General features: G+C 42.8%; 3 long non-coding RNA genes across 5 annotated transcripts; 1 reads left to right on the plus strand and 2 right to left on the minus strand.

Annotated features, from left to right (window-relative positions):
- Nucleotides 1-344: 344 nt before the first annotated feature.
- On the minus strand, nt 345-2,315 carry LOC105667025. 2 transcript variants are annotated; one of them, XR_007227610.1, is made up of 3 exons: nt 1,500-2,315; nt 687-745; nt 345-519 (listed from the first exon to the last, which is right to left on the minus strand). It is a non-coding gene; the product is annotated as an uncharacterized LOC105667025 (long non-coding RNA). The 2 variants fall into 2 exon arrangements; XR_007227609.1 differs by having other exon boundaries at nt 1,471-2,311.
- Nucleotides 2,316-8,754: 6,439 nt separating this feature from the next.
- Nucleotides 8,755-22,520, plus strand: LOC110120178. Of its 2 annotated transcripts, XR_007227612.1 has the most exons (6): nt 8,755-9,066; nt 9,158-9,194; nt 12,957-19,831; nt 19,923-20,133; nt 20,271-20,500; nt 21,991-22,520. It is a non-coding gene; the product is annotated as an uncharacterized LOC110120178 (long non-coding RNA). The 2 variants fall into 2 exon arrangements; XR_007227611.1 differs by having other exon boundaries at nt 12,957-20,133.
- Nucleotides 9,633-10,834, minus strand: LOC110120190. Its single transcript, XR_002308815.2, has 2 exons — nt 10,789-10,834; nt 9,633-10,717 (listed from the first exon to the last, which is right to left on the minus strand). It is a non-coding gene; the product is annotated as an uncharacterized LOC110120190 (long non-coding RNA).
- Nucleotides 22,521-23,369: the final 849 nt, after the last annotated feature.

Here is a 23,369-nt window from a genome sequence, read left to right on the forward strand (position 1 = left end):
GCCGTTGAGCTGTTACTTTGGAGATGTTTCTTGGGGATTTCCGAAATTTTCTCGCGGTTTAAATCTATTTTAAATAATGCCTTACAGTGGCAGCTATCTACTTGCCAAGTCGCATTTTAGGAAAAAACTTGGAAGCACGGGAAATTACTTTGAACTCTGAGACAAATGGCCTGATATAGTCGGCTGCCCGAAAGTTCCATTACAATATTACGGAATTAAACATAATAGGATTTGGAAATTTTGCGCTATAACGGTTTGTGAAAAATATAAAGGAATAACGATGTGTAGGCCTAGGTGGGTGTAGGCGTTAGACATAGGATAGCGTAGATAAATATGACAAGGTGTATTTATAAACAAGTTATTTATTATAAATTATTTATACAGTATACATGCCAGTCGTATTATAGTGGCGGTAGTTAGAGTCAAATTATTAATTTTAGTTTTTTGTCGTAGTTAATATTATGCTCGTTATGGCTGTGATGAAGGCGAATCATAATAGTCCTGGCCGAGGTCGGTGGTCTGGACCCATAACAAATAATACAATATTAATATACCAAATAAATATCGTACATATCGATATCATTTGTAAAGGGATGCATTTTGAGCATAGTGAATTTATCTTGAAGAGTTTCTGGGTACTAGACTCAAATTAGATAATAAGGTTATTACTTATGTTATAGATTTACCCGTTAATTTTAAGAAGATATAATTGTCCAGGCGCCGTTAATTCACTGGATATGTCGCCCTAAAACAGGATGTTTAAATTTTAGATTATATATTGTACTGATAGAAAGTATTTTATCGCTACAATCGTGAGTGTTGATTAAATATAGCATAGTGCCGAGTCACTACGAGAAAGGAGGTCAGTCGTAAAAAATGTCAATAATTGTATAATAACAAAGGACAAGCCAAATATACCAGAATGACTCATCGGCTAACGGGTGGTTATATCTATCAAAAACAAAAGAAATTTGAAAGATCTTAGTTTATAGGACTTGTTGACAATCAATGTCACGCGGTCGATACAATGTTGAGTAGGCTGTGTTTAGACACACAACATAATTTATAAAACAAACAATTCTTATATTTGATTTAAGAAATGATAGCTCGTTTGCGAGCAATATTTATTAGACTGTGGCTGAAATTCAGTTGATAATTTGAATTTAAGAATTAAATAACTAACGAATGAGTTTTTGATCTAATATAAAGCACGAATGGAACAGATGATAACTATGTAAAGAGCGTTCGTGCTTGGCAGGTGTATTATTTTGTTTTGTTAACCTAGTGGATGGGTATTATACTGCGATGGCTTTAAATTTGTAGATTTAAATAATGGGATTGATTGATATTATTATAGGGAGTGGATGATCACTGCATTGCAGCATGAGAGTTGTATAGTACTGGTAGAGGTAATCGAGTGGAGATAGTGGTTACTTATTGATAAACTGCATAAAATGCACTTGCACTAACACATAAATTCAATCGAGGTGCTTAATTACAATTACGTTGCAGGCTAAGGGACATATTATATCACTGCACGTTTTTCTGGATAAAACACGCATGATGTTAGAACAATTAATGATACTCGCGAGCGTGACATGGTTTACACTTGCACATCTTGCTCGACCATCTTGCGATTTTGGTACTTTATCACATTCGAGTTGCGAAGATAATAACGGTGCGTACTATGACTGACAGTCGGCGCCATGTTGCGTACGATGTTAGATCTATCATGCGAGACATGGAATCTATTGCGCACGCGATGGTCTCGAGTGATGTTCATGATAATATAATTCGCGTCTCCTTGGCCAGACGTCGCCACCTTACGGACAGCTTGGCTGCTAACCATGGTGTAGTCGGGTAGAAGCAAACTTCTCGGAGGAGACGGTCTACGGCCGACGCTGTCGCCCGTGTCCGATCCTTGGTCGAGGAGGCCGAGCGGCATGGTTGCATGGCATTGGCCGTGTCGCTGGACGTGGTCAACGTCTTCAACAGCATCCTCTGGCACAGAATATGCCGAGCCCTCGAGTTTCCCGCTCGGATGCCGATGTGCGTGCTACGTCGACGACACGTTGGTGCTAGTCTGGGGCACGGCGTGGGGCAGAACCGTCCGTCTGGCGGAGCTGGCGGTGGCCTGCATGACCGCGATCAAGGAATTGGGGCTGAAGTTGTCCCGTGAGAAAGCCGAGGCAATGTGGTTCTGCCGCAGGGCCGATCACGGGACGTCTCCACGCAGGCTATCGCCTGAGATTGGAGGGGGTTGAGATCGCGGTCCGAACCAGCATGAAGTATCTGGGTCTGACCCTCGACAGCCATTGGACATTCGGCGCTCACTTCGAGCGCCTGGCACCGTCTGTCGAGGCGACGGCGAACGCATTAGGAAGTTTGCTGCCTAGGCTTGGCCGGCCCGGCTTCGGAGTGCGCTGGCTGTGCGCCGGCGTGGTGCTATCTAGGCTCCTCTACGGATCTCTGATCCGAAGGAGAACTGGCTGCACAGGACAGTAGCCATCAGGGTAGTGAGGGGCTTCCGCACCATTTCGGCGGCAGCAGCGGCAGTGCTTGACGGATTTCGGCCGTTCGAATTGCAAGTCCTGAGGTATTTCCAGATTTATCTTCACAGTCGGTGTCTGTCGAACGGGGTCGGCCCGGTGGGCGCCGACTTTAAAGACGTGAAGCGATACACCGCCGGCCTTAAAGTCTGCGTTCGAAAAGCAATGCGCCGCCGAACTTAGCGCGAAAACAGTCCTACTAGACGAGTGCTGAGTGCGCCGTAGAGCGGCCCGTTAGAAAAATTATAGAGTAGTGCGGGCAAAAGCGGGCAGCCAGTGCCGCCGTTACGCCCTCGAACTTAGTGAGTGTGTCAAAAGCAATACGCTCATGAAAGAATGGACAGTACATGAATACGGAACCTCCAGTGACCATAGGATACTGGCGACGCGCCTGGATTTTGGGAAAAGAAACACCATGCCGCCGCATCAGGAAGGGAGATACAACACGCGAATTGCCAACTGGGAGGTGTTCCAGAGAGTTGTCATGGAGGACATAGAAGCACTCGGAGAAACAACCCTCCAGCAGGCTGAGGACGTCGAACGAATGGCCGGACAACTGCAGGCATTCTTGATAAGAGCCTGCGACGTAGCCATTCCAAAAGAAGAAATGACACTACAGGTCAGTGCCCTGGTGGACGCCCTAGCCCTCCTGAGCAAAAAGGAACACCTACCGGGCAAGAAGAAGATACCAAAGGGTTAAGGACTCTGCAACGAGGGAACACGTGAAGCTGCGGTACCGGGAAATAAAAACAGAATACCAACGGACGGTTATGAAAGCCAAAGTCCAGATTTGACAGGACTTTGTAACAAAGGAGGACAATAAAGAACCCAGAGGCATCGCGTATAGAACGGTCACAGGGAAGCTCAGAGGGGGGAAACAGCATGAACTCTGCGAACGCCACAAGGGGACACCTCCAACTGCCGAACAACCGCGGCGGCGATTTTGTCCGCCCTTTTACCCGACGACCAGGAAAAATCTAATACGCCGGAGCAGAAAGAGATCAGACGGAGCTCGTCAAACCCTCCGAATGTCGAGGACACCCCTGAGTTTCGATTCCGAGAACTCAGTGGCGCTGTGAAACGGCGGAAGAAGGGGAAATGTTCTAGCCCCGACCTAATCGAGGCAGAAATAATCCAACAGGCCTGGGGAGGAATACACCAAGAGCTCCTAAGGCTTATGAATGGCTGCCGCGCCTGGGGCATCTTCCCTAAACGATGGAAGGTTAGGAGTGTTATTACTATCACGGAAGGACCGAATCGGGACAGAAGTGATCCATTGTCCTACAGACGAATTTGCCTGCTACTCATGATAGGCAAATTGTTGGAAAGGCTAATGGCCACTAGGATGGCGCCCATCTTCCATGATCATGCGTTGTCCTCGGACCGACAATATGGCTTTCGCCCCCGAAGATCGACGGTGGACGCGATCACCAAGTTTCGAGAGAAAGTCGAAAAAATGAGCGAGAGGAAGTACGTCCTCACAATTGCGCTCGACATATCAGGAAACTTCGACAATGTATGGTGGCCGAACTTATAGCACGAGCTGAAGCGAAGAGACTGCTTCGGCAATCTGTATCGTTTGTCGAGGAGCAATTTTTCGGACAGAATCGTGCAAATCATCGGGAAAAACGATACAGTCAGCAAGCCCGTCACGAAAGGATGCCCGCAGAGATCGGTACTGGGTCCAAGTTTTTGGAGCCTTCTGTTCGATGACCTGCTGGCCGAGTTAACGGTAAGCGCGATAGAGTGTGAAATTATCGCGTACGCGGACGACATAATGATCCTAGTTACAGGTAACGCGAGAAACAAGATAAGGGACAAGAAATAATTACCTGTGTTTCCGCCTGGCGTTCCAGGAAGAAACTAGCGTTGCCGGCGCAGAAAACGGAGATGCTGCTCGTCAAAGGCATATTGGACGCGGAGAGACCACCGATCATCAAGATCAACGGCAGAAGTATAAGAATGAGACAAGCGATCAGATACCTGGGAGTGCATCTTGAGAGAGGCCTAAAAATCATCCGGCACGTACAGAAAATAGCACACAAGTGCCAAAAACTATTCAGCAGCCTCCCGAGCGTAGCCAATGCGAAATGGGGCCTCGGACACGCGGCCTTGTACATGCGTACCTTGTACAAAGGGCTGTACGAGCCGATAACCACAAATGCCACAGCTGGCTGGAGTGATCTGCTGAATGGGAAAACGAGGAGGATGTTGATAAGGTCACACAGGATGGCGCTCCTCCGAGTGACGAAGGCTTGCAGGACAATATCAACGGAAGCATTCCAGGTCATCGCAGGAGTCATATCCATCGACCTTCTAGTCGAAGTCAGGGCGAGAGACCATAAGAAGAAAAAAGGACGAGACGAAGCGAGCGACGAAAGAGCCATCGTCAGGGAGGCGATAGAGAAGTGGCAAGAACGCTGGCAGAAAACACCGAAGGGAAGGACGACCTTCGAATACTTTGATAGTATCAAGAAGATAGTATCACTTGAGAACCGCTGTGTAAGACCCCACCACTACATGACACAGTTCATTAGCGGCCACGGGGACTTCAATAGCAAACTCAAAACATTCCGCCCCAGTGAGGTGGACACATGCCATGAGGTGGACACGAGGTAGAAAGACCCCATCACATCCTAGAGGATTGCCCAATCTTCAATGAGGAAAGACAAGAACTGCGGAACGCAATAGGAGATCTCGACCTGCACTGGCCGGAGGAAAAGTAGGAGTTCGTAACAAAGGACCCCCACTTCCGTCAGTTTACAAGGAAAGTTCTGCAAACAAAAGTACAGAAGAGAAGGAGAACCCTACGAGAGATGGGGGACGGCAGCTAGGACGATCTCCAGAAAGAAGATCGACACAACTGAGGAAGCAGATAAGCCAGCCTCTAAGACGAAGACCAAGGCTGGCTCGGCGGGTGCCCGAACAATGCAGAGAAGAAGGAGAAGTCAACGTAGAGGGACCTACTACAACAACAACATCGGAAAATAGAGGGAATAATAACAATAATAAAAACAGCAGCAACAACGACAACAACGAAAAGACGGCAACAGCCAATAAAAAGACGAAGAAGAAGAAGAGGAAACTCAACGAAGAAACCCCGTAATAACAAGCAAACAAACAAATAACACAGGACTCAAGATAGGACAATAAAGATGAAAGTACCAGAAACATAAACAAGAAACAAAAGAGAAGAGGAAAACACGATCAGTACGAGTCGGAGAAGAGACCTGTGACTGTCAGTGCAGGCGGTAATCAAGTAAATGAGTGCCCAGACGGTGCAGGGATAATCGGCTGCAAAGCCATCCTGCTGGGACCGAGCTACATACTGGCAGCTCCGCCTCCTCGTGGCCCCCGCTAGTAACGGCTCGGCGAGATGCGTGCATCGTGCGGCGCCGGCTAAGCGACCTGCCGTCCGAAAGGGTAGGTTCAACTTGTCCAATGACCCGAAAGGAGAGGGCAGGGTTTTTCCAAGTCGCGCGCCGACCATCTATACGCGCCGTTCCCCGGGCATTGGACGCTTGAAAGTGAAAGATAACTAACATCTATTTACGAAGTCAGTATGGATTCTATACTCCAGGAATGACCCAAAACGAGCCTTTAAACGTACAAACCACTAGTTTGCCTAATATTATGATGTTAAGTATCTCGTCTAACTGAATGTATGAAGTTTGCATCGCGATGTCGAGTCTCGTGATCATTTTACGTATAAATCTATCGACATCTGCCTGCTTATGTTGTTTTAATACATCGATATGATTTCTCTAGGTGGTTTAGGTTTTGTGAGTTTACAATTTTCCTAATAGGTGCTGTTTGATTTGCTATTATAGTCTTTTATTATTGTCATCGAATAGTTTGTCCATATTCTCGTTTATGAGTGTAAGATCGTCATCGTGGAGAGTTCCGAACAGAGTTTTCGATACGGAACCTATGATATTGAATAAATCTCGTTTGTTTCGGGTGTGTGTTAATGCTTACAAGTGATTTGCGAGTTGTTTCGGGTTATTGATACAATTTTGTAATCCGTCTAGCTCTTCGGCGTATGCTTTGCTGGTTGCGCCTGAGAAACTTGGTTTTCTCGCGCGGTAATGTACAAAGGAATTCAGATTTTCAGCTTACCGTAGTAGCTATGGCCGTTGAGGAGTCTCTCGGGTGTTTCCTCTCTGGTTGATTTTAGATTCCGAATGTTATTCGTAGGCTTGCTCCGCGCTGACCGTGGTCCTCTCGTCTAGTTTCACCGTAGTGGAACGTTGAAAGTTGCTGCAGGACTTCGTAGTAGCAAAGATTGGCAGTGATCCGCAGATTCTTCTATCTTCAATGATGCGCGTACGCCGAAATCGTGATTTCGTTTACACTGAAGCGAATGAATCCTGGCAGGATCGCCAAAATGTCACGTTCTTTTATTTTTTACTCAATTTGTACAGTAATTCGTGCTGACTCGGTTTGATTAAGACTGACTTGGCGGACGATTTTGGCGGTAGTATTTGTATTTTTTTATTCGTGGGAGTGGGACAAGACCTTGGTTACACTTGTCGTATGTCCGTGGGAACGGGTAGAGAGACTGGACACTTCTTCGGTGCTCACTCATGATAAGGCGCCTGGAATTTGCCTGTCTTATCGCACAGATAGTCGAATTCCCCGTGACAATGGCTTCTGTTCTGATGATTGGCTTTGCTTATGGATTACGATTAGTATTTTTTCGGAAAGACGTGGCATATTAGTACAACGAATCTGGCTATAACCCTAAACTATGTTCATCATTTAAACAAATATGGATAAGTTTATGACAGACGAAAGAATTACGGCGCAGCGGGTTTCAGAGCCCCCAGGCTCCGTCGGTGTTTCGAGTGGCCTTTCAGGCTCGACTCGACGGTCATCCAGTGAGTGGGCAAACGTCGAAAGGAGGGTGGGTCCCTGGGCCCCTTCCCGTTCGGAAAATACGACCGGGGACCAGAGTTACGAAGACAGCGAGTTCAAAGTTGGAGGAGACAATGAAAGGTGCAGGAGAATAAAAGAAAAGGCACGTCGGGTACTTCTGCTCCCCGAAGAAGAATGCGAAGCCTCTAGAATTTAGTAACGATATTGGAGAGGTGGTGGAGAAAGAGGAATCTTCTATGTACGATTTGCTATCGATTTATATAGTTTCTGAATATAATTTTGACTCAATGTATCGCATTCGCGTACAATTGCATTTTTTAATTCTTGTACGTGTTGATACTGCTTTCTACTCGCGTATATGTCGTGAACAAGTTCTGCCTAGCAATTTTCAATATTAAGGTCCGAGGAACGCGCAGACCACGGCAAAATAGAAATATCACTTTCATTAAAGTATGATTGGACCAATCTTGATGTGTGTACAGGTGCATTATTTTGTTGAAAGATGTAATCAGATCCAGGAACGCGTTCTGCATAATTATTTATTTGTTCTTCGATTAAATTTATATATCCGACACTATTCATTCTCCCATTGATGAACTTGATACCTGTCTTGCCGACATAACCAATGCCGGCCCAAACCATCACGCTGCCTCCTCCCATTTGTCGTCGAATTGCTGACATTGTCTCTTTTCTTGTATCATGAAAATAACATTAGATGGAACCCATCGGGCCCATGCAAATTGAATATTTTTCGTCTGAAAGTAGTATCCTTCTCCATTTCTTTTTCTAATGTATTCTTTCTTTTGCAACGCGTAGACATTCTATTGTGTGTTTCGTTGTTAACGAAGGTTTCTTTTTCAATTTTAGCCTCTTAATATCTTTGCACGATAGTAGAACACAACGAACACTTGAAACATTGGCACTAACATTAGATTTTTCCATTATTTCCTTCGCGATTTACTGCGAGGTACAATTTGCTACACGCAAAATTGCTCACTTATCACGATCGGATAACGATGACGACTGACAAGTACTTTTCTTTTTGTCATAATCTTCATCATTTTCTAAGAAATTGTGTATTACTTTACTACTTCTTCATATTACTTTCGATATTTTTGCTACTAATAACAGTCGCTGTTTTAGTTCAGGAATTTGCTTTTTTCAGACTCGTTTAATTTTTTCCGCATCCCATACTTACAAATTTATATAATATTGTTGCGACATACTAGCTAGAGGACAAATCGAGCCACGTGTGGTCTTGCCTCGGAGTATCAACAACGTTACGACGTAGTAAGTAAAATTCGGGCAAAAACAATGTCGCCGCTTCATGGAACCGTCTAACAAAGGCGAATGGAAATTTACCGGTACACCGTCGTCCAGCATAAATAAACGAATTGATCTTAAGGTGACCAGTTTTCATCAGTCTCAGTCACGCGCGATCTCTTCAGTGAGTTACACACGGTCTTAGTGAATTAGAGCCGAGCGTTTTAGAGAACATTCTTTTAACGACCAGTATCGTACAATCTACCGTTTTCTCTGTATTTATAATTGCTTTAAAATATATTTGACGGCTTCAATATCGAGTAATCTCGTCATTAAACTACCACACGTTTTACAACATGTTCTCTTAACAAACATTGTGGGTTTTATTTATTATTATTTATCGTCGTTTATTATTAATGTTTTAATTTCTGACTATTAACCATTTATTAATTATTGGTATGTTTCAGGTGCGTGCCATGATGCATCGATGTCCTGACTTTTTATGTAAGTGAATAAAATTTTATTATTGTAATTATTCTTGCAAAATCAACGAAATGTGTCATGGATATTCATTTGTTATAATTAATTTAACTTCTCGTGTTACTTTCATTTTCTGTATTGATGCGCCTATCAACATGAGCGCTTGAGATAAGTTATCTCCGTTTCGTGTGTCGCTACAAAACTGTTTGTTATTTGGATTCTTGAATTTATTATTTTAATTCAGACTCGTGTCATTCGACTTGTATAATATACATGAGATGGTGTTTGGTGTAAGGTGCCCAAGAAATACTCGGTGACGTTCAACAATATAACTTATTTAACAATCAACAATCCACGATCACCAGTGACCTTCTTGCTTCTCGACTATGTTTGTATCACGTAAAATTCGTGAGAAGAAAATAAAAAAATGATGAGATGAGGAGGATCTCCAACTCTTGTATCTTCGTTTGCAATATTTATTGATCAAGTACAAGAATACAATAGATTTATAATATGTAACGTTAGCATATAATTCCGAAGTATAACCGAGGGTCAACAAGATTTGTCAAGACTGCGATTTCTGGGTAGATGCTCGGCTTTTATATCCTAAAAGTATAGGCGCTGAGGGGCGATGTTGGAAGTTGTGGGTGTCGTGTACAAAATCTGATGACTATCTGGGTCATTTGAGGTGCGGTAGCCGTCACATTCCCCCCTTAGAATTATTTTGGTCCTCCTAATTCTTAACGTTTCTTCATTATGGATTTGTGGAATCGCGCCTTGGTATTCCTCATCTGAATATGTTCCAAGTGTTTTGTTTCATCTTCTTCGTTCAAGTGGCAGCTGGTTAAATTGTTTGTGGTATTTCTGTATATATGTTTAAAGGTGTTGGATTCGTCGCAATATTTTGGATGTTATTCTTAGTTTTACAACATAGTAAATGAATATATGGTTTTGTAGGTAAACATTTCTTAAGTACATCGAATATTCCTAATTTATTGAGAGGGTAGATACCTGCAATATAACGGGCCATTTGTAGAAATGTGAGTCCACATGACTTAAGAGATTGTATTCGTTAGCTGATTGATTTGGTCTGATATTTGGTCTAAGTTATTCTCATATTCTGGTATGTTACTAGGAATTCTAGGTGTTCTTTCGATTTTGTCTAACAAATAATCTATTCTTGTATCATTTTCAAAGGGAATCGTCTTGAGTTTATATTCAAATGTTATATTGACTTTGGATTGTCCTATCTTCATTATACTATCGTTCAATATTATGAATATTACATTGTTCACCAGGTGACTGAATTATGGAAGGTCTTTCTATTTACAAATTTGTACTTCTAAAGTACATGTATTTCATTTTCCTCTTTTGGTATAGCTATATGTTGGTTTTCAGCTGTTAATGGAATGAAAGTTATATGTTCGATTTTATAAACGGCAAACTTACCAATGTTTATTCTTTTGTTAAAGTTAATTATTCCTGACGCACAGTCGTGGATAGATTTCTTGTCATGTGTCGCGTGAGTTTGTTTGCACATTGTAATTCTGTAAAGATATCGAAGGAATTCGGAAATACAAATAATTTTCTTTATTTAACACACAACAGTTATACATACATCTTATACTCTAAAGACCTTGAAATCCTACTCGCACACACGCTTGTTGTCAACCGACTCTTCTAGATGCTTCTAACGACTGACTATTGTCTTTTGTCCCAACTAAGGCCTCTGACGCTTACACACACATTCACATGTACAGTGTAAATGTATCATGTTCCCAACAAATTCCTATTTTTATGTTACAATTTTTATCGAGGTATTCATTAGCAATGTTCATGTATATAAATATTGGATGTTCAAATACTGGTGCCAGAAATGCTTGGCCTCTTTTGGTTGGTATGGGGAATACTCGCACTATATCCCATGCCAAGCCCGTTAATAAGTACAGTTATTGTGAAGAAAACTTTGGTCTTGATAGCGAATACCGTCAATTTCGATATATCTAGTATGGTGGATGGAGTAGAGGATTGTAATATAGAATAACGAGAACGATAGATTGCTATTGCAACCCTTCAAATATATTTGGAATAAATTAAATAAATTAATAAATATAAATATAAATACTGTCGAGAGAAGCTAGAGACAGTGTATAAACGCTCGCAGATGACTCGATAACTCGTATAACTCTGTTAATAACTCGTGAAACTCGAATAATATCTGATTCGCTTGCGATTGCTTCCGCTTATTTATACTGGTCGAGGGAGAGTCGGAAAATTCGAATTCATCTTTGATCAACGTTTGCACGTACGGCGACATTGTTTTTCCCGGCGTTTATTTATCGTTACGTTTCATGCGTCAAGGCGGTGTCAACATGAGCCGCTCTCAATTCGCATCGTCCTCTAACTCATATGCAGTTACACTAGTATAAATTGATAATTTTCATATTTCGGTTCTAATGCTGTATTGTAAAGGTAGTGTCTTAGTGCTCTCTTGTAATTTTCAATGAATAATACACGATCAATAATTTGAGGACTAGGAAGTCCCACTTTCCCTATATTTTTAGCGTTGAATACTTCATCGAATTGAAGACGAAGATAATAAATTTCGCTTTCAGCTTGAATTATCAAATCTGTTATTAGTCTTTCTCTAGTGGTATTAACTATATATTCGTCAAATTTTACTCTTACTTCAGCGATTAGTTTGATACTGTCGGATTTTATAATTTTGCGTATGAGTGTAGTTTGGTTTGCTACCATAGTCTTTAATTCATTACCTTTTAGGAAGAGTCCATCAATATTGGCATTTATTAAATCTAAATCGTCATGTCAAGGGTTGCAAATAAACTTTTTGATATGGATCCAACAATATTCAATAATCCTCTTTTAGTTAATGTGTGGTTATGTGTTATAAGTCGTAATTGATAGGCTACCGTTTCTAATTTTTTACGAGCTGATTTAGGGAAGTTGTTTCATTATGTTATTCACTTTTTCAATAAACATTACATTTACTTTCATATGATTAAGTTTTTTTGTATCCATCATTTATATCTATTCCTACATATCATATATGTTAACTTCGTTAAAATATAAATAAGCTTGTTTAACTTTCTTATGGAATATTCCACTTCCATCTAAAGGTAATACATTAATTTCTTCGCTATACTTAACGTAAACCAATATAATGGTTATGATAAATGTCCTGGAAATAACTTTTAAGTCTGTTACCGTGTATTTTATTTATAATATCATCGATTATGATTTCATAATAAAGGATTTCGACAGAATAGATTCTGTATGGTCCTATTGACCGTTCAGTGTCTAATTTGTCTTTTTTGTGATCACTATGGATTGCTACAAAATCTCCTTCTTTAAACACCGTTTGAGTTCGAACTATCTTTCGTTCCTGGTCTCTAAGGTATCGTTTCTTACTGTTTATTAATGTTTTTCTCGCGATATCTAAATATTTATTTAGTTGATTTTGCCAGAGTGAAAACATTGTAAGTTAGATTCGAAGTTTTCGCGATTGCTGAGGATATGTACCTTCGTATACGGCTGTATTATAACCCAAACATATGAAGTTTAATATTTCACCCCATTCTTTGTCATTATTATCATGCAGATTTGTACGGATTAAATCTCTTACTACGGCATGTGTACTTTCTAAAGACCTATGTGACTGAGGGTGGAAACTAGTGGTTTCAATGTGTTTGATCCTAAATGCTTCCTCGAATTTTAACATGTGTTTGCTAATGAAGCTTTGTCCTTGGTCTGTAACAATTGTTTTAGGTGCAGTGTGTATTCGACCATTCGCGGGGAGACGCGATCGCGAGAAAGCACGTCAACGGGAGTCGTAAATTCGCGTTACGATTAGATAATCGACGCCACGAACTGATCGATCCCCTGATTTCTGTTACGATAATAGAGGTGGTTCAATTGAGTTTACACTGAATTAACAGGTATATTACAGGTTTATTCGAATAACCTTGTAAAGAAGATAATTACACTAATGCGTATGTATAAGTTAAGTGAGTGATTGATTTAAGAGTAGAAACCCGATAATGACATCTTGACTATTCTATCCATGAAGAATAAGTGAGGTAAAAGTGACGATGCTGTGTGTCTAACGCAAGGGACCATCGGATTTGTTGATGACAATTTTGGTCAGGAAAGTGAGGACAGTAGACATTGCTAAAAGAGGATTGCATAAAAGAGGATTGGTGGATTAGGAAGGGTCTTAGCCACCCTCGATAGAAAGTCGCCAGTGTGAAGTATCGTACGTGAGAAAAACTCTTTTTCATGTCTCTCCGTAGTAAATAATAAGTTTGAGAAACGATTCAGTAAAACGATGTTTGTTCGGTCCGAAGGACCTTAGCTAGAATATTCCTGTGATTTATTGTAGGTTCTTAAGAGTATTGAGGGTACGCAGTAAGGAGGTGCGGACATCTGATTGCCATCTTGCCCGCAGTGTGTGGCAGTGTAGTGTTCTAAGAGTGCATTTATAATGGATTCTCTCTGTTATGTCTTTAGTGGTACTAGGACCAAGTATTTTCTCAGTTCGTCATGCATTGAGAGTATAAATTTATTTATTTTCTTAGTTTTTGTCATAGGTCTCATAATGTCCATAGCAATTTTGTCGTTAGGTTGTAATGAGGTGTCAGATATTATTGGTTCTTCTTTTTGTCTAATCCGCCTTAATTTCTCTTTTTGACAACCTTCACATTTCTTTATAAATTCTTCGACTTTATTTAGTAAATCTGGAATTTTATATCGTTCCTTTATGCTTTGGTAGGTCTTTTGGATGCCTAAGTATCCTATAGTCCCGTTATGATTTTCGCTTATAATTTGTTCGATTTCTTCTTGAGTTAGAGTTTGTATTGGATTCCATGCGAATGTGATTGGTTTATATGTATCGTTGAAATAAAGAAGAATAAACTTAATTTGACTCTTTTCTAGTTTGAGAATGCGATATCTCCTATACTTATCTTTTTGTTTTTCTGTATTATTCCGTGGAGTTTCTTAAGCCATTTTGCTTCTGAGAATTCTCCTAATTCGTCTCGGGTAAATTGGTAGAAGAAATTATTTGCTTCCATTTCTAGTCTTTCGGGTATGTCAGTATTCTGTTTCCATGTAGTAAAGTGTTGAGAAAAATCTAGAACTCCTCTATTTTTCTCAACAGCTTCTCCACTTGTTTTTCGAATATCCCTTTTATTTCCGATATCATTGCCTCGAACCCTTTTTCTATTTCCTCCACATTTTCCTCATTATTTCCATTCCTCTCTCCCTGGTTGGAGTCCCCTTTTCTGACCAACTGTATCTATCCAGCGTATTCTTGGGCTCTACTTCATCTTCCGATTTGCACACATTCCATGCTCTTCCTCTGCTTGCTGCTATCTATGTTTCTCTACCTTCCTTTGTTTGCCGCGCGTCTTGTTTCCTAACCTCTTCTCCTCTGCCTTCTCTGATTTGTTTTTTCCTCTCGTTCCTGGCTTCTTTTCACTTTTCTTTCACTTTCCCCTCGTATGCTCACCCTTTATTTTCCTTCTTCGTGTCACTTTTTGTTTCATTCTGCTTTTTTCCTTCACACTTCGCACTTTTTCTAGAGCTCTCCGTACGTGTTACCCTCGCCCCGCACCAAACCGGAAGTCCCGCTTGTTTCTTTTCTTCTGATTAATTCTAATCACTTCTAACGGCCTTTAATAATTTCTAACCGCTTTTAATCGCTTTTGTCTCTATCCTTGAGGCGCCCTGCCAAGGCGGCCCGCCTTGATGGCGGGCGGGAGCGTTCCGTTCTCCCAATGCCGCGGTTCTCTCTCGCAGGCATTGTCTCCGCTCCGACCTCGATGAATATATACAGGTGGTCCGAGAGAGACGCAACTCCTTCGGTTACTCTCCAGCCTGAGACCCACCGGAAGCATTGGGGGTACCCCATTTGCAAGGAACAATGAACATTAAAGTCTCCCAGGACGAGGACCTGACGTGAAAGGTATCGTCTCACGCAATCGCCAACCCGGTCCAGGAACTCCTCAAACGCGACCAAGTCACTGTTCGGAGAGACATATAGGGCATACTCCTTGCCCTGCTCGAGCAAGTTCCCTACGGTGAGTGTGCCCGGTGCTGACGTCCACGTCATAGCGACTAAGACGTCCAGGTCACTGACCCAGTTAGGAGTGTCTAGTATACGATAGGGTTCGACTACCACTGTCAGGGCAACCCTGCTCTCCCTTATCATCTGGAAGAGCAGATCTTGTGCCCGCTTCGATCGCTCCAAGTTGGTGTGGAGGAGCCGCATGAATCTACTTTACCAAATCCATATGCATGGCCGCCCCCCGGCCATCTACCGCACTCGTGATCCTTTCTTTCTCTTGCGGTAGATCTTCCGCGTTGCCACCCTATCTCCTGTCCGTAGCAGGCTCCCGAATCCGGCTCGTCCCTTAATTTTCGGCGGAACGCATGCCGCCCCTCCCATTCTGTAGGTGCCAGACGCACCAAGCGACTCACAGTGCGGGCACCTGGGCACGGAGGCAGGGCAACTCTTGGCCTGATGACCGATGCCTCCGCACATGTAGCATAGCTGCCCCTGGTCTACCGTAGGTCCGTAGGTCACTATCGCTTGTCCCAGCTCTAAGAATCGATAACATCCAAAGGGCCTCTTTGGGAGGGCTTTGACCCTAGCCATTGATCAGCCCGCAAAAATACCACTTGACTTAGTTTCCGCGCTGCTGCTGTCGGACACCTTACTCAGGCTGGCCCAAGGCCACCTCTGGAGGTCCTGATGTCTCCTACTCAAACTTCCAGTGCCTTGCATCCTCCGGCCCTCGCCAGGGTGTCCCGAAGTTCCTCCTTGCCGACCGATATGTCGATCCTAGTTACTCTCAGCTCCTTCGTTCTTGGTCGGATGCAGGGCTTGTCAACCGTGCTACAAGCGCGGGTGCCTTCTCCCTTTCTTTATCCGCGGGAACTTCTAGGATAATGCTCTCAGTCATGGCCTTCCTGATTTTAACTCTTTGAAAATCGAGCTTGACTAGCGGGACTTTCTGTTTAGCCGTCGCCAGCACTTCGGCATATGATGTTTTCGTCCCATTGCTCAGCGTTGCGGTCACCGCAGATGACCGGGGAGGGGGAGGGGGGAGCGGTGCTGACCAAGGTGGTGACCTTGCTGGTCTCATGCACCTGTTATCCTGCTGGGGTTCGTTGCGAGGCCCAAGTCGCCTTCGCAGCACCTAGTCTCTTCCCTTCGTCTTTTTCTTATGCTCGGCCACCATCCATTCACCACCCTCTTGCTGGCTCGAGGGCGACGTTATTTGGGCGGCATTACCAGCTACCGTGGTTGCCTCCCTCTACCGTGTTTCTGGACTATGTCGCCAGTCCTGTAGGCGTTCTTATATGGCTCTCATAAGCTCTTCGAATTTCCTCTCGAAAGCTAAGAGACGCTCCTTCTCCCCCTATCATGCTTTTTGGGGTGTCCCAGCTCTAAAATGGAAGCGTGACACCGTGCACTCTCCTGATGGGCGCACGCGCCTTTGGGAGGTATATATATAATGTAGAGGTTTAACCGCTTAAGGATAGTGCGAAATGATGGGCGCCCGTCCTCCTCCAGACGTCATAGGCCACTCCAGGTGCCATAGGCTAACAACTCTTCTACATCCAAATTCGCACTTCCCTGCGAATTGCCTGCCGTGGTGTTTCTTGCATCTGATTCGGCGCTTGGAGCCATGACCCGATCCATGCCTGAATTCTGTGGTTTATCCACCCTATTTGTGATCTTCATGGATTTCCTGGTTACCTTTGATGCAAGCTCCATTCCTTCCTTCAGAAACTGCTTTTGACTAGTAGTATTCTCCTCGCAGAACGCGGGACCTTCAACGTGCAGCAGCCTTACGCTCACGTGCTCTCGGGCCGCGCGTGCCACCAGGCGTACCCGGGTGGGGGGGGGGGGCGCTGCCGGCGCCTGTTTTCCTTACTGTTTTGTCGATAGAACTGAGTTTTTGCATGCTTTCCTGCCCCATCCAGTCCTTTCCTCACTAATTTTCTTGCGCACTGTGCACTCGCGCACTGGCACAACACTCTGGTCCACTTTTTGTCGCTTTTCTTCCGCTCTTCGCTGTTATCAAGTCTGCAGGACACGGAGGGACGTAAACGCGTCCTCTCTGCCTGCCGCTATTTTTTTCTCTCTCAATAGGTTGATTCCTGCTCCTGTATCGATTATGTGTGTTACATGTCCAGTTCTTGTGTTAAACTGTATTATGAGAAGTTCGCCTGTTGTAGTGTTAACTCTTGGAATTTCTCTTGGTCATCCGTCGTTTCGTTTTAAGTTTCTGTTTTTATGTTGGTTTGATTCTTTCGCGCTGGCGGGAGATTTCGTTGGCTGGGTGATTGAATATTTCGGCATTGAAGTGCAATCTTTCCACATTTGAAGCATTTAGATTGCACTAGTGGTGTTTATTCTGCTTTCATAAATGTCTTCGTTTCGTTAGGTTTCATGATGTTCCCTGTTGATGGTGCCGGTTTGTTATATCTTAGTAGTTGGTGAAACGGTTCGTAGGTAATCGACTGGGGCCTCCTCTCCAATCTCTTTGTTCTTCTCGTAGGTGTCGTTTTATATTAGTAGCTTTTTGTTCCAGTTCATCTAGTAATGTTGGTTCGCTGCCCAAAAGGATTCGTCTGATTTCGTGGCGTAGTCCTTTTAGGTATATTCGTCCTACTTTTCTCATTGTAACATCAAGCATGATACGTCTTGTTAATGGTTGTGGATTTTCGTTGGTGATGGCGTAAGTTAATTTGTTTAATACGCGTCTGAATCGAATATTAGATGATTCCATTGTTTCATCGCGTTCTTTCCTTATGTCGTGTAGCTTTTCGGTATACTTATCTGGGGTTACTTGAGTTGCTACGTTGGCTCTTAATGCTTCGAAAAGGTCTGCGTAATTGTCGATTGGAATATTACGAATACTCTGTGCGGCTTATCCTATGATCTTTTCTACTTTAATAGGTATCAGCAATAATTCTTTTTGTAAACATTCATTTTTTATTTCTCGAACTTCGTTGATGAATTCTTCAATTTCAATATCATCATCACCGTTCAAGACTGGAATATATCTTATCGCGTCTTTAGCAGATAACAAAGGATATTGTGCGCTGGCATTGTTTTGGAGTTGGTCAGCGTCACTGTCGTTATCTATCTCTACTTGTGGTGCAAACGGGGTGTGAGTCGATCTTTGACGTGCAGGGTTTAGAGTGGTATCAATGGTATCGAAGTCTTCCGTTATTATCACTTTACTACCTAGTCCTAGCTTCATTTCAGCTATTATTTTTCCTAAGAACTCTATTTCTTTAGTTAATTTAGCGCTTTCTTCGTCGGATTGTTTTGTTAACACGTTTATTTGATGGCATAATTCCATTACTTCTCGCGTACTTTCTTCGCGATGTGTATTAACACTAGAACTGCCGGCATTTAAGACGTAGCTATTTCTACTAGTTAAAATGACTGGTCTTTAAAAAATACATAATAGTAGAATATGTTACGTCGCGTGAGATGGTCCGTGCGGCGTCCATCATTGTCCGAACATCAAGGCCTAAGCACCATAATACGGACCCTCAACAAACCTGAGGCCCCACCATAAACCGAGTCCTATTAGTTTGCAGGAACCTTTAATCCTGCAAGTATTTTCAAGTATTTTTATAGCTGGTACTGAAAACAGTCCTTAGGTTTATTGCACGTTTTTACAAATTAAAAAACGGGTAGTTACCTAACGGAAAAGGTGGATATATGTCTAACGGAAAAGCCGGTTTTTCCCATGAACAAGGTCACCCCGGAGCCACGTCGGTAGGAGGCTTCCTCCTCCAATCTTCATTCATTAATGTTGTCTCTAACAGTGGTCATCGCGGATCGTTACTCCTACTTTCCTGACGAAAAGTGTGAACAACGAATCCACGTCCTTAGTTCAAAAGACACACCCACAGCGAGCTTTCCTCTGTAATCACACAAGAACGAACGAACTTGTTCTCATCACGACAGAGCAGTCACTTCATCCCTCTAGACTTGTGCTCTAGGCTACAGAGCAGTCACTTCGTATCTATACTTAGTCTATTCAATTGCTACTTCTGCCACATCAAGAAAGTCACCTCCGGCTTATATTCAACTGTAAGGATCTTACTCTACTTCAAAAGAGCATTGTGGTCATATATCGGGGCCTTATACGTCAAAGTATCGTCTCCGACATTTATATCACACGTGATGGTGTAACTATTTAGTGTATTAAGTTATTGGAAATATAAATTTTATAACCCTGTTAATCGCAGTTTTATATCACAACAATCACCTCCATTATCCCACAAGAAATAAGGGGGTCGATCTATTCGCGGTGTCCATTCTTATAATCGTAACGGGAATTTACGACTCCCGTTGACGCTTTTTCTCGCGACCGCGTCTCCCCAAGAAAGATCGAAAATACATGGACCTTCGAGCCAGATCACGTGCCATTGAAAAGTGCACTTACCAGTGACCATATAGTGTCACGTGAATAAAATTCCTTCGATTTAATCACCTAACCAAAGGAGCAGCCATAGGAAAAGAACTTCTCCCTCGCTAAGCATATACGCGACCCCACACCGCACAGTAACGAGTAGCAACCGATTCCCGGACCAACGTCCAGTTCTTCAAGGTAAGATGTGACAACTTGTCCCATGAGGCTTCGGGAAACTCCTTCCGCAATGTATACATTCCCACCGATTGCGGGCATCCACATGATGTAGGCTAAGGTGCTTGTCCAAGTCGCCCAACATCATAAAGGAAAGGTGGACATCCCTTTTCTCGCAAACCGGACAAGCAACGCTGTCTCCCATTAACGGCACCATTATTTTGAAGCTCAAGTCCAGGGACATAGCCAAGTCATCAACTATGGTCCGCTCCGAAGCGGATGAATCCGCTACAGCGCTTCCGGGACCGAGAAGCACTGCGTCCGAGGTAATATTTGAGTTATCTATTTCCAAATTAAATTTGTGTGTTATCCAAGAATTTATCCAACCATTCCATCTCATAATCCTTTCAATAGCCATGTCGTCCAACTGTGAATCAAAGGAACGGATTCTCTTATGTTTTAGGTGTTTCAATCCCTTTCTTCATTCCCTAAAAAACCGTTAGATCGGCAAACCGATTTATTATTTGAATTATAACTTCGTCTTGCGCTACTTCGTCGCCAGAGCGTTTATCCGGGCGGATGAAAGGATAAACTTTATGTGTAGAAGACGTCATGCTCAGCCCGAAACCCTGGGGCACATTTTAGGACTGTATCAACACAAAAAAAGGAGTAAGAAACAAGAGGCATAACAAGGTAAACACTCCCTTCGCAATAAAGTTACAGGTCCAAAATGAAGTGTTTGTCGAATCTAGAATCAAAGATTGAAGTAATCGATACCAACCGAACCTCGTGGTGAAAAACGAGGAACGGATTCTCGTGGTCGACGTAACTGTCTGCCACGAGAACAGAGATTATCGCCAAAAAGCTGCAAAAGAAAAGATCGACAAATACTTCTCATGCCTGAATATATTAAAGAACAAGTATGACGTCGATGAGGGAGCCATTTTACCTGCGGAACTAGGAAGCGGAGGGGCCATAACGCCTGAGACTATCGAAAATTTAAAGGAACTCGGCGTTACAAAAAGCGAAGCAAACACAATTGTTATGAATGTGTTGTGTAACTCTATAGAGAAGCGCAACCTGTTTTTAGACGGTTGCGCAATAATATATGTCGGAGATGGAAGGACACCGGAGCCTTCCCTTCGGAACTTTGGGAAAACTCCTTAATACTGTAGTCTAGATTCTACCATAACCGTAATTAAGCAATTGTCGTCATTCAATCCAATTGTATTTGTTCGAAATTTATGATAGTGAGCTTGGGCTCGAGGCGACATCCAGTCGCCGAACGTAACCGCGGTCAAGGGATGAACGTTTTGCCTAACAAAGGCATGGAATAATTCTATAGCTATCCTTAAAAGAAATAGTTGTAGCGGCACGCGACAGTAAACATTCCAACGGTTTCTGTCCCGTGGCTCGCCACACGCAGACTCTACCCTTCGGGTAAGATGATTGCCAGATGTCAACGCATCTCCACAGTATATGTTTAGCTAGCCTGAGGGCCCGTTATAAAACTTAAGACTTAGTTAACTAAAGTCCTTCAAGTAGACAAATAGTCTTTGTCCCAACTACGGGAAGATAAGAGAAATCTATCCTTCCATGAACGACGCTTCCCGCTAGCAACTTTCCCTCAAGGGCTGTTAGCCCTTTTCTAACCACTGATATGGAGATTGACCAATTAGCAGCAACGCCAATTTCCCTCACCTTCCGAACGAAGGCTTTTCTCGACGAATCCGATGATCTCGTGCCCTTAGACACACCTATCATAGTTTTCCTCGACAGCGTCACCGTGAAGGAGAGACACTCTCTCGTACGATCCCATCAACGATCGAAGTATCGTTCTTACACGCAGTGATTACTCCATTTTTTAACATTGAGTATAACTCAGTCGTTAACGAAAAGTAAAGTTCGATATCCCGTTGACCGCGGATTCGTTATTGAGCCTAGGATTATTGTCATTAGATTCTCGAGTATGTATTTATCGCGGTTACTTGTTAAATTCTGTAATAATCATATTTGCACTAGTAAATATCTCCTCTATTGCATAACGACAACGTCTAATCCAAATAAGGATTCGTTTCACGGCCCTAACCCTAACCCTAATCTTAACGCCAACCCGACATATATATATTTATTTATGTATTTATTGATAATTATTTATATATATATATTTATTTATTTTGAAGGAAATGGAGTAGTTCTCATTCCGAAGCCGTCTAGAGAGAGAGAAAAGAAGGGGAACGGACCACCCAAATATAAACAATAAAATATGGACGGTAGAAGAGGTAACCCTCCTGAAGGAGCTTGATCAAGTTTATAATGATCACAAATATCGAAATCTGGAAATAAGTAAAGTCCTTACCAGTAAAACAATAGAACAAATTAAGAGCAAAAGGAAAAAGTTGAAGGTAAGTAATGAGGAAGCGAGCACTCAGGACAAGAGACAGAGGGAGGGTGCGATCCTCTTAACTCAGACAATGCACTAGCACGGGAAGTGATTGATGATATAAGCGAAGAATCGATTTGTGAATGGCGGCGTAGTCTGAAGAATGAAATAGAAAAAACTTGCGAAGCCTCCCCTCCTACGCGAGGAATATAGAATACATTGAAGAAAGTGTGGGATGAATTTAACGGCAATAATGAGATTTTAGCGGTTAAAATTATTGAATTTATCGGCATGTCTCTATAGGGAGCGTTAATGAGAAACAACACAAAAGATGAGGACGGAGACAGGCCCCAAAACAAAAAGCAAAGATGGAATAAGAGAGCGACGAACAATAATAAAATAGGAAAGAGTAAAAACCAATATCGAAGATATCTGTATGCACGTTGTCAGGATATGTTCAAAGAGTATCCGAGGAAGTTAGCCGACGTTATTGTCAACAATGATTTGGCCTACTTGGCACCAACCAAACAACCTCCTGAAGCGAAAGAAGTGGAGAAATTTTATCAAGACTTTTGGGGAAAATTCGGACCACCAAACCCCCCAATACCGGAAGGATGTGCTTCAGGAAGTTTTATCTATGAATATTCCCCATCTATAATCGCTGGGGAAATAAGTGAGAGAGTTAAGAAAATCACAAACGAAACAGCCGCTGGTCCGGATGTCTTGAAAAAGAAACGTCTGTTAATCCCGGGCCTGCCCACAGTACTGGCGCTATTATTTATCATCCTGTGTTTTACATCTCACTTCCCGGAGAGTTAGAGAGACTTGGATCATCTTGAGAGAGAACAGGACCATCTTGATACCGAAGCCAGACAAAGATGCAAGCAAGGCCGAGATTTGGCGGCTTATAACTATAGACCCAATCCTAGGCAGAATATTCTCTTCAATTTTCGACGGGAGAATAAGAAGGGGCATTGTATAAAATATAAAACAGAAGGACGAAAACGGATGTAAAGCTAACGTTGAGCTCTTGAATGCAGCCTTTGAATATGGTAAAAAGGAGAAGAGAGGTGTCTACGCAATAGTAGGCATCTCAAAAGCATTTGATACGGGGCCCCACTCGGCGATTAAGCCTTGTCTGGCAAGAGAAGATATCTCGACCCTGCTGATCAAATTGAT

The sequence above is a fragment of the Bombus terrestris genome, unplaced genomic scaffold (genome assembly GCF_910591885.1).
Source record: "Bombus terrestris unplaced genomic scaffold, iyBomTerr1.2, whole genome shotgun sequence".
Taxonomy (NCBI): Eukaryota; Metazoa; Arthropoda; class Insecta; order Hymenoptera; family Apidae; genus Bombus; species Bombus terrestris.